At 42.6% G+C, this 15,432-nt stretch overlaps 1 protein-coding gene across 4 annotated transcripts in view; it reads right to left on the bottom strand.

Annotated features, from left to right (window-relative positions):
• The window catches only part of LOC124619382 (carotenoid isomerooxygenase), a 374,524-nt gene that overhangs the window by 160,047 nt on the left and 199,045 nt on the right, over nt 1-15,432 (bottom strand). The window lies entirely within an intron of this gene.

A 15,432-nucleotide genomic window follows, 5' to 3' on the forward strand; every position in this document is an offset into this window, starting at 1 on the left:
ACTATGGGACAACATTTCGGGTCATCAGTCCCCTAGACTTAGAACTACCGGGTGATCAAAAAGTCGGTATAAATTTGAAAACTGAATAAATCACGGAATAATGTAGATACAGAGGTACAAATTGACACACATGCTTGGAATGACATGGGGTTTTATTAGAACAAAAAAAAGTACAAACGTTCAAAAAATGTCCGACAGATGGCGCTTCATCTGATCAGAATAGCAATAATTTGCATAACAAAGACAAAGCAACGATGATGTTCCTTACAGGAAATGCTCAACATGTGCACCTACATTCGTCAACAATAGCTGTAGTCGAGGAATAATATTATGAACAGCACTGTAAAGCATGTCCAGAGTTATAGTGAGGCATTGGCGTCGGACGTTATCTTTCAGCATCCGTAGAGATGTCGGTCGATCACGATACACTTGCGACTTCAGGTAAACCCAAAGCCAATAATCGCACGAACTGAGGTCTGGGGACCTCGGAGGCCAAGCATGACGAAAGTGGCGGCTGAGCACACGATCATCACCAAACAACGCGCGCAAGAGATCTTTCACGCGTCTAGCAATATGGGGTGGAGCCAGCAGGTGTTTATTAGACAGTCTGGGGATGATGCGATTCTGTAACATATCGGCGTACCTCCCACCCGTCACGGTAGCAGTTTTGCTATCCAGCGCCATCTGTCGGACATCTTGTGAACTTTTTTGTTCTAATAAAACCCCATGTCATTCCAAGCATGTGTGTCAATTTTTACCTCTCTATCTACATTATTCCGTGGTTTATTAAGTTTTCAAATTTATACTGACTTTTTGATCACTCTGTACTTAAACCTAACCTAAGGATGTCACACACATCCATGCCCGAGGCACGATTCGAGCCTGCGACCGTAGCAGCAGGCCAATATCAATGGTCACAGATTTGTCTGACTTGCCGAAATGGGTCACGGAAATGTTGAAAACCCTAAATTGGCAGTGTCTTGAAGCTAGACGTTAACTATCCCCAGAAAGCCTGCTCACAAAGATCAAGAGCTAGTATTAACCACCGAGACGACAGCAATTAATGCAGTAGGAAGAAGTTCATTCAGACTTTACGTTCAGTACGCGCTTGTACTGCACTTACCAGACGGCCGGTGACTTCATCCTTTTCTTTCCCGAATGTAAACATACTGACCGGTTCGTCAGCTGGCACTGCCTTTTAATACTCGACGAACAAACTGTATTCCTGCCCGTAACACGAACGAGGTGTGGCCACTTGACAACGTGTAGTCTCGTCCTTATAAAAAGTGGTACCTCGCCGTATGTCGTAGCATTTCACGGTACAAGTGTAGAACGCTACCACTAATCCTGATCCGTTTGCACCGAACACTGGATGAATTCTTTAGATAGAAGCAGCCAAATCCTCTTCACTTCTTTTACTGGTTTCAGGTAAAGCCCATTTAACCAAATGCGATATTAAATTATGTGTTGCGCCTGAACTGGTCTGCAGTGAATATTTACATGAGTTTATGAGGACCTTTGTCTAATTGCACCATTACCATTATGATTATTAGTATCATTATTTGACTAATTCGCGGGTATGTGAAACAACTTCTTCGTGATACCATGTTCTTTTCCTTTTTTTCTTTTTTTGGCTTCCCAATACTTGTTAATTCTTGCTCTCTGTTGTTATCTTCTTTCTTCTGTCCATGTTCCTCCTCTCTTCTGTTGTGTTTTCTTCTTAAAACCCTTCACTTTTTGTACGTTTTCTCTGAATTCATGACTGTTTTCTACCTGCTATTTCCAACTATTCAAGATTTTTGTTAACTTCTATAAATCATGAAATTTGCGATTTTGAATTACTGTCCAAAAAGATGAACATTATAGCCGAAACATTCGTCCCTAGAGAATCAATAACTGTACTGATATTTAACGCAATTATCATTTATTCTTCAGTCTGAGTTGCACATTTTTCAGTATTACGTCATATGTTTCGAGCTCTGTGGATCATCTTCAGACCTCAGTAATCGCGTTAGCAACCCGTCTTGTCTGTGTCAGAAACTCGCACCAGAGTATTGTGTCAGTCCCAAACAACTGAAAATTATTCAAGCATGACCCAAACACTCTTCTGAAGACAAACTTGTGTTCCCCAGTACTGTGCTAATGATTAGTGGTCTGTCATTTGCTTTCATCCACAACTGTACCTATGACGCTACTTTTCATAATTCAACACGTTGTTACCGCCAAATACTTGTATGACGTGACAGTTTATTGTTGTGATTTAGCCGGCTGGAGTGGCCGTGCGGTTCTAGGCGCTACAGCCTGGAACCGCGTGACCGCTACGGTCGCAGGTTCGAAATCTGCCTCGCACATGGATGTGTGTGATGTACTTAGGTTAGTTAGGTTTCAGTAGTCCTAAGTTCTAGTGGACTGATGACCACAGCAGTTAAGTCCCATAGTGCTCAGAGCCATTTGAACCATTTTGTTGTGATTTATTAATCCTTTGATTACCACCGGGAGGTATGTGGCCCGTGATAGCTTCTCTGATAATCAGTTGCAATTTGCTGCCTGTTATTGCTATGTATCGATGTCCCACAGGTAAAACCTACTGATGGTTAGCAGAGCTTTTATAATTACAGATTGCACCTGTAGTTGTGCTGTCCTCAAGTTTCATTGTTAACCCTCGTCTGCGTGTTGCCACATCGAATTAGTTCGCACCAGCAGATAGGCAACCCAATTAGCAGAGCCGCAATGCGAGATGCCTTCACGGACACATTGTGGCAGCGACTTGCAACCACGAATTGACCACATCACAAACTAAGCCCATGCCAATCCATTGTAGAGTAAGTTACACACTTGGTGAGATGCTCTGTCCTGTGATATGTTTCTGTTTTGAGTATGTTTTTGCGTAGTCATCTTCTGAAAATGGTTCAAATGGGTCTAAGCACTATGCGTCTTAACATCTGAAGTCATCAGGCCCCTCGAACTTAGAACTACTTAAACCTAACTAACCTAAGGACATCACACACATCCATGCCCGAAGCAGGATTTGAACCTGCGACCGTAGCAGCCGCGTGCATCCGGACTGAGGCAAAATGTGTTCAAATTTGCACGAAATCTTATGGGACTTATCTGCTAAGGTCATCAGTCCCTACGCTTAACACTACTTAACGTAAATTATCCTAAAGACAAACACACACACACACACACACACACACACCCCTGCCCGAGGGAGGACTCGAACCTCCACCGGGACCAGCCGCACAGTGACTAAAGCACATAGAACCGCTCGACCACAACGGCCTGCTTCGTATTCTCCAACAATGCAAGTATTTATGAATAATCCTGTATGTCCTACCCCAAACACAACACCCCCCCACCCCCAACCACCTCAGTAAACTAAAGGGCTGGAAATACACTACTGGCGATTAAAATTGCTACACCATGAAGATGACGTGCTACAGACGCGAAATTTAACCGACAAGAAAAAGATGTTGTGATATGTAAATGATTAGCTTTTCAGAGCATTCACATAAGGTTGGCGCCGGTGGCGACACCTACAACGTGCTAACATTAGGAAAGTTTCCAACCGATTTCTCATACACAAACAGCAGTTGACCGCGGTTGACTGGTGAAACGGTTTTGTGATGCCTCGTGTAAGGAGGAGAAATACGTACCATCACGTTTCCGACATTGATAAAGGTCGGACTGGAGCCTATCGCGATTGCGGTTTATCGTATCGCGACGTTGCTGCTCGCGTTGGTCGAGATCCAATGACTGTTAGCAGAATATGGAATCGGTGGGTTCAGGAGGGTAATACGGAACGACGTGCTGGATCCCAACGGCGTCGCATCACTAGCAGTCGAGATGACAGGCATCTTATCTAAATGGCTGTAACGGATCGTGCAGCCACGTCTGATCTCTGAGTCAACAGATGGGGACGCTTGCCAGACGACAACCATCTGCACGAACAGTTCGACGACGTTTGCAGCAGCATGAACTATCAGCTCGGAGACCATGGCTGCGGTTACCCTTGACGTTGCAACACAGACAGGAGAGCGTGCGATTGTGTACTCAACGACGAACCTGGGTGCACGAATGGCAAAACGTCATTTTTTCGGATGAATCCAGGTTCTGCTTACAGGATCACGATGGTCGCAACCGTGTTTGGCGACATCGCGGTGAAGGCACATCGGTAGCGTGTATTCGCCATCGTCATACTGGCGTATCACCCGGCGTGATGGTATGGGGTGCCATTGGTTACACGTCTCCGTCACCTCTTGTTCGCATTGACGGCACTTTGAACAGTGGACGTTACATTTCAGATATGTTACGACCCGTTGCTCTACCCTTCATTCTATCCCTGCGAAACCCTACATTTCAGGAGGATAACGCACGACCGCATGTTGCATGTCCTGTACGGGCCTTTCTGGATACAGAAAATGTTCGACTGCTGCCCTGGCCAGCACATTCTCCAGATCTCTCACCAATTGAAAACGTCTGCTCAATGGTGGCCGAGCAACTGGCTCGTCACAATACGCGAGTCACTACTCTTGATGAACTGTGGTATCGTATTGAAGCTGCATGAGTAGCTGTACCTGTACACGCCATCCAAGCTCTGTTTGATTCAATGCCCAGGCGTATCAAGGCCGTTATTATGGCCAGAGGTGGTTGTTCTGGGTACTGATTTCTCAGGATCTATGCACCCAAATTGCGTGAAAATATAATCTTATATCAGTTCTAGTATAATATATTTGTTCAATGAATACCCGTTTAACATCTGCATTTCTTCTTGGTGTAGCAATTTTAATGCCCAGTAGTGTATTTTTTCGTATTGTTACTTCTGCCTTAAACAACAATTAAATAACTGTAATTAACTTCTTTGAATTAAAATTGGTGGACAGGGGGTTATTGCAATAGTCAATGGAAACAAAGCTTTCACGTTTCGTGAGGTGTACTATATGTATTTCCCTACATTAGGAGCTAATTTGCAATCTCAGCACCAGGCTGATAGTTTATCAGATGACGCGCCGTTTGACATTACTTAACGGTAACCGGGAAACACGAAAGTAATGGAACAGCCCTGCGAAAGATCCATTGTGATTCGTCCGTCTGTGTGTAACAGACGATATTCAAAGCTGGGGTGGAAGTTCAGGTTCGCACAGCTGGAGCGCTGTCTGCCTTCGTCGCAGACGCGCTGCACTGCGAGTCCAGTCCAGAAGTCCTGCAGTCTGTGATGCAATATCAGTCAGTGGCTCGCAGCCACGTGCCGCACGTTTGCAGATCTCAAGGCTGTGAGCGCGCAACGACGCTACGTCGACTCCAGGTACTCTGGACTGTGGCAAAATCTTAGCACTCAGTGCTTACAGGCCTGTCCTCAGGCGAACTCTAAGAACAAGAGGCACATTCGAAACACAACTGACGGTTTGATAGGGCTGATATGCTAGCAGATGGTAAATTTGTTGTCGTGCCCTTAAGTCCGGAGATGATGGGATGCAACTCAGCAAGCTAGTCTGTCGTCTTCAGCCTCTTCATAGCTTCACTGTACTGAAACCCACAACCAACATAGTTACCAACCGTGCACAGGTAGGGTAACGACTCCAGCGAGCGATCAAGTGGTGTAAATTGCCCTGAAGATGACCCCCATCGAGCGTTGAAACCGGTTGGCGGCAAAATAATGCCATTGTGACTGTCATTTTGAATAACTGATTATAAGTAAAATAAGCGCTCTAATCTCCACGCAACTATGCTGTCTAAAAATTTATCAAACCCACAAGCCTAAAAAAGGCTGCTTACTATATTGAAATTTTGATCTACAACTTTTATCTCCACCTTCCCTCCATTACGAAATTCACGACTCCTTGACGTCACAGGACGTGATCTATCAATTGATCCCTTCGTTTAGTCAAGTTGTGTTCTGAACTTATTTTCTCTCCAGTTCCTTCAGTACCTCTTCATCAATTATTCTAAACACCCATTTAATCTTCAGTATTCTACTGTAGCACCATAAGTCAAAAACTTCTGATCTCTTCTTGTCTGAACAGTTTATTGTCACTTCCATAAAAGGTTACACTACAGACATAAGCAGTAAATGAAGCAGGCAAAAAGGAATACAAATGTCTCAAAAATGAGATCTACAGGAAGTGCGAAATGGCTAAGCAGGCATGGCTAGAGGACAAATGTAAGGATGTAGAGGCTTATCTCACTAGGGGTGAGATAGATACCGCCTACAGGAAAATTAAAGAACCTTGGAGAAAAGAGAACCACTTGCATGAATATCAAGAGCTCAGATGGAAACCCAGTTCTAAGCAAAGCAGGGAAGCAGAAAGGTGGAAGGAGTATACAGAGGGTCTATACAAGGGCGATGTACTTGAGGGCAATATTTTGGAGATGGAAGAGGATGTAGATGAAGATGAAATGGGAAATATGATACTGCGTGAAGAGTTTGATAGAGCACTGAAAGACCTAAGTCGAAAAAAAGGCCCCGGGAGTACACAACATTCCATTAGAACTACCGATGGTCTTGGGAGAGCCAGTCCTGACAAAACTCTACCATCTGGTGAGCAAGGTGTATGAGGCATGCAAAATACCCTCAGACTTCAAGAAGAATATAATAATTCCAATCCCAAAGAAAGCAGGTGTTGACAGATGTGAAAATTACCGAACTATCAGTTTAATAAGTCACAGCTGCAAAATACTAACGCGAATTCTTTACAGACGAATGGAAAAACTGGTAGAAGCCGACCTCGGGGAAGATCAGTTTAGATTCCGTAGAAATGTTGGAACACGTGAGGCAATACTGACCATACGACTCATCTTAGAAGAAAGATTAAGGAAAGGCAAACCTACGTTTCTAGCATCTGTAGACTTAGAGAAAGCTTTTGACAGTGTTGACTGGAATACTCTCTTTCAAATTCTGAAGGTGGCAGAGGTAAAATACAGAGAGCGCAAGACTATTTACAATTTGTACAGAAACCAGATGGCAGTTATAAAGAGGCCAGGGGCATGAAATTGAAGCAGTGGTTGGAAAGGAAGTGAGACACAGTTGTAGCCTATCTCCGAAGTTATTCAATCTGTATATTGAGCAAGCAGTAAAGGAAACAAAAGAAAAATTCAGAGTAGGAATTAAAATCCATGTAAAAGAAATAAAAACTTTGAGGTTCGCCGATGATATCGTAATTCTGTCAGAGACAGCAAAGGACCTGGAAGAGCAGCTGAACGGAATTAACAGTGTCTTGCAAGGAGGATATAATATGAACATCAACAAAAGCAAAACGAGGATAATGGAACGTAGTCGAATTAAATCGGGTGATGCTGCGGGAATTAGATTAGGAAATGAGACGCTTGAAGTAGTAAATGAGTTTTGCTATTTGGGGAGCAAAATAAATGATGATGGTCGAAGCAGAGAGGATATAAAATGTAGACTGGCAATGGCAAGGAAAGCGTTTCTGAAGAAGAGAAATTTGTTGACATCGAGTATAGATTTAAGTGTCAGGAAGTCGTTTCTGAAAGTTTTTTTATGGAATGTAGCCATGTATGGAAGTGAAACATGGACGATGAATTGTTTGGACAAGAAGAGAATGGAAACGTTCAAAATATGGTGGTACAGAAGAATGCTGAAGATTATAGGGTAGATCACATAACTAATGGGGATGTATTCAATAGAATTGGAGAGAAGAGAAATTTGTGGCACAACTTGACTAGATGAATGGATCGGTTGGTAAGGCATATTCTGAGGCATCAAGGGATCACCAATTTAGTGTTGGAGGTCAGCGTGGACGGTAAAAATCGTAAAGGGAGACCAAGATAATAATACACTAAACAGATTCAGAAAGATATACGTTGCAGTAGGTACTTGGAGATGAAGTTGCACAGGATAGAGTAGCATGGAGAGCTGCATCAAACCAGTCTCTTGACTGAAGACCACAACAGCAACAATCACTCCATTGCGAAATTCTTGATTCCTTGACACCACAGGACGTGATCTATCAACTGATCCCTCCGTTTAGTCAAGCTGCGCTCTAAAGTTCTTTTCTCTCCAGTTCCATTCAGTACCTCTTCGTCATTTATTCTACACACCCATTTAATTTTCGGTATTATTCGGTGTGTCAAAATCTACTGATCTCTTCTTGTCTGAACAGTTTATTGTCACTTCCATAAAAGGTTACACTATAGACACATCCTTTCAGAAAAGACTTTCTATAACTTAAAATTATATACGATGTTCAAATGTTTCTCCTTTTCGGAAACATTTTTCTTGCTACTCCAAGTCTACAGAATCTGATAGCATCTACACTTCGGTCATCGTCAGTTGTTTTGCTACCCATAAAGCAAATCTCATCTGCTATTTTTTATGTCTCATTTTGTAATCTCATTCCCTCAACACCACCCGACTCAATTTACTAGACTCTATTTTCCTTGTTTAACTTTTATTCGAATTGTTAATTTAATCTGGTTTCAAGACACTATGTATTCTGTTCGACTGATCTTCCAAATCCTCTGTCGTCTCTGAATTATATTGTCATCAGAAAACCTCCAAGTTTTTATTTCTTCTGCCTGCACTTTAATTCTATCCCAAAATTTCTCTATGGTTTCTTTCATAACCTGCCCAATGTACAGACTGAATAACATCACGGGCTGGCTACGACCCTTCAAAAGTGCCGCTTCCTTTTCGCATACTTCGACTCTCGGAAATGCAGTCTGGATTTTGTGTAAGTTCTAAGTAATCTTTCGCTCCTTTCTTTACCATGTTATCTTCAGAACTTCAAAAAGCGTATTCTAGTCTACCATTGTCAAAAGCTTCCTGCAAATCAACAACTTCTATAAACTTAGATTTAACTTTCTTCAGTCTACCTGCAAAGAACAGATTTTTCCGGAATCCAAACTAATCTTCACTGAGTTCGGCTTCTACTAGAATTTGTATCCTTCCGTAAATAATTCGTGTTAGCATTTTGAAATCGTTTCTTATTATGCTGATGGATCTGTAATATAGACATCTGTCACCAAAAGTCTTATTTGGGATTAGGATTATTACGTTCTTTCTCAGTTCCAAGGTATTTTCGTGGATCCCAAATATATCGTGGAACACGTTTTTCATGTCTGGTTCTTCGAAGGATCTAAATATTTCTGAGTCTTCTACTTCAGAGGCTTCTGCCAACATAGGTCTTTCAGTGCTTTGCCGAGTTCTTGTTGGGGTATCACATCTCCCATTACATCTTTCTCTACTACCTCTTGCCTTCCCATAACATTGTTTTCAATCTTTTTTGTTTTGTGTTCCTCCCATCTTTCGGCCTTCCGTTACATGGATGCTAGGCTACTCGTTTACCATCCGCTCTCTTGATATTTGTACAGCTGTTTCTCTCTTCTCTAAAGGTGTCTTTAATTTTCCTTCATGTAACATACATCTTTCCCCTAGCCATATTTGCGTCTACAATTTTCCATTTCTCCTATACCAATTACTGCTTTACTAACTTTAACTTCTTGCCAACCTCATGTCTGCTTTATTCGCTGCATTTTTATGTTTTCTCCATGAATTTACCCGGCATAAAACTGCCCGCTAGTTAGAATGCGTCCTACCGGCCGTGCGACGAGTAGTGCGTAACTCTCGTTATTTCTGTCGCGTCGGTCAGATGGTCAGTTTGTAGCTTGTTGCTGCATGATTGCATGTGCAAACCTGCAGTCAGGAAGAGCTGCAGTTGCACGTTGCGCTCGGTGTTACCTCGTAATAACAGTATGAAAAAATCGAGTGGAAAACAGCTGACCATGTGAAGGAGAAATGAATGACACTGACGACAGAGGAAGTGGGAGAGGACGCTAAAGGATGAATAAGTCACTGAGGTGGAATCCATGTTGAGGAAAGTGGTTTTATTTATTTGCGAGGGTCGCTCGGTAAGTAATAACATTTTTTCTGAAAGCAGGTAAGTTTTTATCAGGATTCCGACACACTATAGTATTTTCCATTCCTTTGGCTACAAAATACTATTTTTAATCATAATCGGCCATCAATGCGACGACATTACGCCACCTTACTAGGGAGACCTGTCTGCCTGCATGGTATCACTCTCATGGTCGACGTCGGGGCCAAAGTCGTGTTACATCAATAACTTCCACATCATCCATGGCCTGGATCCTTCATTGGGCCAAAAAGATGGAAGTCGGGCTGTAGGGTGGATGAGGAAGAACAGTCCAATGAAATTTTGTGAGCTGGTCTCGGGTGCGTAAACCTGTGTGCGGGTTTGCTTTGCAATGTGGAAGGAGAAGTTCGTTTGCGTTTATGTGGCGACGACATGCGGAAATCGTTTCTTCAGTTTCCTGAGGGGAACACAGTACACTTCGGAGTTGGTCGTTCCATCATGAGGGAGGCCATCAAACTGAAAACCCCATTCACAGTTCCATGACTTTACCGGCTTGGGGTGCGCTTTGAGCTTTTTCTTCGGATGAGAATTGATGTGGCGCCACTCCATAGATTGCCGTTTTGTTTCCGTTTCGAAGAGATGAACCCATGCTCGACAAAAAATTGTCACGATCGGCCTCGTAACGCGCAAGCAATTCCTCACAAACTGTCCGTTGCTCTTTATGTTAGGTGACGAGGAACCTAGCGGGGGGGACACCTTTGAATATCCTGACTGGTGGACAAGTGTGTCAGCACTACCAACAGAAACGTCCAGTTGAGCAGAGAGGTGCTTGACTGTGATCGATCGATCATATCGAATGAGAGTGTCCACACGCTCCAACATCGCAGGAGTCACAGTTGTGTGCGGTCGACCAGCACACGAGAGGTCCGGGAGGTTTGCGTGTCCTGGTTGCGATGATGACAGACGCCTCGCCCGGCGACTAACCGCTCTTTTGCTCACTGCCACGTCTCCATAGACGTTCTGCACGCGCCCTTCAATATCTGCGATGCTCTGTTTTGCTGCCAAAAGAAACTCAATGACAGCTCTCTGGTTTGAACGCACCTCCGTTACAGACGCCATTTTGTAAGCTACGTATAGCGCTGCCACCTATCGGAACTTCATGAAACTATAGGGTTGAATGTTCCACTACGTCCCACAACAAATTCCACTTTTTTTCCAACCGCAATAGGCAGGTGATGCCACGCCATTACATTTCGTGAAGCGCATAATTTTGGATTTCAATACATAGTAATTGCAAGTGTTTGCACGATGCTGATATTTTGTCAAGACCTACGCTGATGTCACTGCAGTTGTTACCAGATAGAATTCTTCTCTTTCTCGGGCATAAACACCGTAACCGGTTCCTCATGTGACCTCGCCTGTAAGGAGTGGACCCACGGCCTTTGCAGCAGCAAAGCTTGGTCACGTGACGACGTACAGCCGAGATCATAAACTATGTGATACCTGATATTATTTGACAACACAAGTATAGCAAGCTCTACGGCACACAAAATGTCACCACGGAGATGTACTTTGGCTTACTGTTAAAACTAATTTATGATAAGAAAAACAATTAGGTAGTCTATTGCTGATAAACATTCATATTTCTTTACATACTAAACGCGTATGTAATAAAAAATGTGGGTTTCTATTTTAAAAAAGCGCAGTTGATATCCGTTTGACCTATGGCAGCGCCATCTAGCGGGCCAACCACAGCGTCATCTGGTTTCCCCCTTCAAGCTAGACAAGTTTCGTTCTTTGTAGTTTTTCGTTTGACGCTTATTCGTGAGATATTTGGCCCGGTCACGATCAATGGATATATATATAATTTCTCGCAAGTAATAAGTTTGTAAATAAATCTTTACCGTAGGTTTTCTAATAAGATTCAAAACAATTATTTTTCACAATACATAAATACATTCCACATTTGAGGCACATATCTCTTATCTTGGAATTCCAGCCATGTTTACCGCACTCTGAGGCATTCCTTGCGACAAGAAATTTTGGTAGTTGGTCGACATTTTGAAATCTGATTTCTGAAATTGGTTACGATGCTACACAGCTCTGCTTGACTTTTATTTACATTTTCTACATCGTCTACATCTTTGCCGTAAGAGAAATTCACTGTACAATGACGTACGCTGCGCCCAGCTAAGAGCACGCCATGTTATCGTTCTTATTGTTTAACAGTCAGTTTCATCAACCTCAGCAGGGCAGTCTTCAGACACAAACGAGAATTCCTCATCTTCCCAATCAGATAACCGACGTATTCCTGCCATTAAAAAGAGCTTAATTGCTTCATTAGTTAATGTTTCACGCATTGCTATAGAGTGTAGAAATATTTCAGTATTCCATTGTCGATGACCAAACTGAGATTAGTAGATATGAATTATGACCTGGTGTCCACATACAAGGCCTTTCAGAAAATGGATTATTTCATAATAAAGCACAAAATTTATACAAATCTGAACTAATTATCATCATCTAGAACAGTTATCGAACGTTAGTAAAAAACACAGATCCTCAGTCTAACATTTAGACAAAATAATTATTTACACACCTTTTGGATTTTTAGAAGTAATCATTATCTGCACACGATGAGTTGTAAAGTAGCAGACGAATCGTGAAATTTTAACTCGTTGATCGTACCTTTCAAGGTGCTGCGCCCTGGTGTTAAAACTAAGAACTAGTAGGTTCACGCTTGCGGGGGGGAAAAATACGTCTGTTTACTGACAAGGGGAGGCCGCCAATTGTGAAATTCAGATTCGATTCATACTGCGCATAATAAAAGCTCATGACCAGAGGTGTAATGTGGCAAAGCACCAAGATGCACTTCTCAGCCTTTTAGGAACCGTTCGGGTGATGATTAGTAATTTTCTACAGCGTCGTGGGGCAGCGGTAAGCGCTCGGGTTCGTAATCCAAAGGTCGCCGGATCGAATCTCGCGCCATGCAAATTTTTTTATTACTAGTTTTTTGTAATTCAAATATATATATATATATATATATATATATATATATATATATATACATACACTATTAATGATGAATTGCTTATGCATGTTGGTGAAGGCGGATCGCTCTCCAATTGTACCGCCTCAATTTTTCAGTTTTTTTTTTAACAAGGTGTACCAAAGCTCTCCCGTCCGCACTGATTTTCGACAATGTTATAAGTTGCGCTAGGGACCGCATCTACCTTCTTTCGAAGTTAGCAGGCAACTACGCTGTTATGCGGCGGCTCGTTTCGGCCCATTCAACATCTGTCATTCAAGTGTAACGAGCGAGTAACGGAGTTTATATTTCATACCTGCCACAGCAAATTTGTGTTCGTGGGGTCTCTATTCTAATTCGAACGTTTGACTTACGCTCTACGTATTCGTTTCGGAATATCGTTTCTACGTCTTCCGTTAACTATGCGTGGTTAACATTATGAAGACAATTAATAACATTTGTGAAATACAACTTTGTTTGCGGAAAACATAATGATGTTCGAAGTCGCCAGTTTTTCCACGACAAACGACTTTCAACAACTTATTATATGCATAAGTGTTGCAACTGATTGCCGGGAAATATATATATATATATTTGAATTATAAAAAACAAATACTAAAAAAAAGGTTGCATAGCGCGAGATTCGATCCGGCGACCTTCGGATTACGAACTAGAGCGCTTACCGCTGCGCCACGACGCTGTAGAGAATTATTAATCGTGGAGTGTATTCCACTGCAACGGTTTCTTTTAACTGTCGATTTTCTCGACAACGGCTGAGAAGTGCATCTTAGTGCTTTGCCACATTACACCTCTGGCCATGAGCTTTTATTATGCGCAGTATGAATCAAATCTGAATTTCGTAATTGGCGGCCTCCCCTTGTGAGTACAAAAATGGCGAACGGAGTTCTACATTTACGACCCGAGGGAACGAAGAGGTTAATGAGTAGATTAGGACAGTATTTTGAACTTTTACATTAGATCAATAAGCATACGAAAAAATACTGAATATCAAATTTTTGTTGCCTCTGGAAGACATTAGACACGCAACCTGCAACTGTGAACCGGTGACCGTTTTAGCCGTTAATAATGTAGATTCGTACATTGGAAATGGAAACGGGGTTTTCTATCGGATACCGGCAGTTTTTGATGTATTTTCCCGGACACAATATACGCCGAGATAAAGCTTAAATTCACAAGAAAACTATTATATTTATTATTATTAGTTGTAGTAATAGGAGAAGTAGTAGTAAGTATATCGGTAAAACATATGATAATGACAGTGAATGCGCCTCAAAGAACATTTGTTCGGAGGTTTCCAGTAAATCTCATTAGCGTCGAAGGGAAAAATTTATATAAGACGTTTTCTATTCTTATAGCAACTTGACGGCCACTTCTAACGTCATTTGTCCGACCAATGCGTCACGGCACTGCACTCGTAACTGTACCAGGGAGTAACTGGTTTGCATCTCACTCTCACTTCTCTGTTTTTCACTTGCGCAGACACGACTAAGCTGTGACCCTGGCTGGAAGAACAGTTCGTTTCATCCGCTTACCCAGCTGCGAACCAGCGCCATGCCACACACGGGGACTTCGACGCAAATCGTGTATTGAATTGACGTACCTGAGCGCAAGAGCGCATTATTTTTGCGACAATAACGCAGGCAGCAAATCACAACAGATGAGGTCGTACACACAGCCGTTTTCTTTGTTCAAATGGCTCTGAGCACTATGGGACTTAACATCTTTGGTCATCAGTCCCCTAGAACTTAGAACTACTTAAACCTAACTAACCTAAGGACATCACCCACATCCATGCCCGAGGCAGGACTCGAACCTGCGACCGTAGCAGTCCCGCGGTTCCGGACTGAGCGCCTAGAACCGCTAGACCACCGCGGCCGGCGGTTTCTTTGTATAAAATGAGTTATTAAAAGGGGAGAGTGTTGCATTAAGAGGATAGAGTAGCTAGGAACACGCGATGTTCTCTGGTCGGTATTTCAGATTGATCAAATGAATCAAATGAAGAAATGCTCACTAGAGACCGCGATAAGCCGTTTCTGCCATTGTCTACAGTTTTTGTTGTCGTTAGACATGAGGTTGTGTTTTGCACAGCACTTGACAATATGTCGTGTTTTAAACATTTAAGTTCTGCACAATATAGGGCTACAATGAACGACTCATTCGTTTTCAAAGCTGTATTTTTTCCTGAAGTATTACGTATACAAATATGACTGATGCCTGAATAGAAACGCAAACGCACGAACTTTGCATTTTGCACTCTACCATCGTTCTACGAGCGCCCCTCTGGTCACACGACAGACGTCCAAACAGTAGTCAAGTTCGTCCGATAGCTTACGTAGCTGTTGTTGTTGTGGTCTTCATACCTGAGACCGGTTTGATACAGCTCTCCATGCTACTCTATCCTGTGCAAGCTGCTTCATCTCCCAGTAACTACTGCAACCTAAATCCTTCTGAATCTGCTTAGTGTATTCATCTCTTGGTCTCCCTCTACGATTTTTACCCACCACGCTGCCCTCCAATACTTAATTGGTGATCCCTTGATGCCTCAGAACA

The sequence above is a fragment of the Schistocerca americana genome, chromosome 6 (assembly GCF_021461395.2).
Source record: "Schistocerca americana isolate TAMUIC-IGC-003095 chromosome 6, iqSchAmer2.1, whole genome shotgun sequence".
NCBI lineage: Eukaryota > Metazoa > Arthropoda > Insecta > Orthoptera > Acrididae > Schistocerca > Schistocerca americana.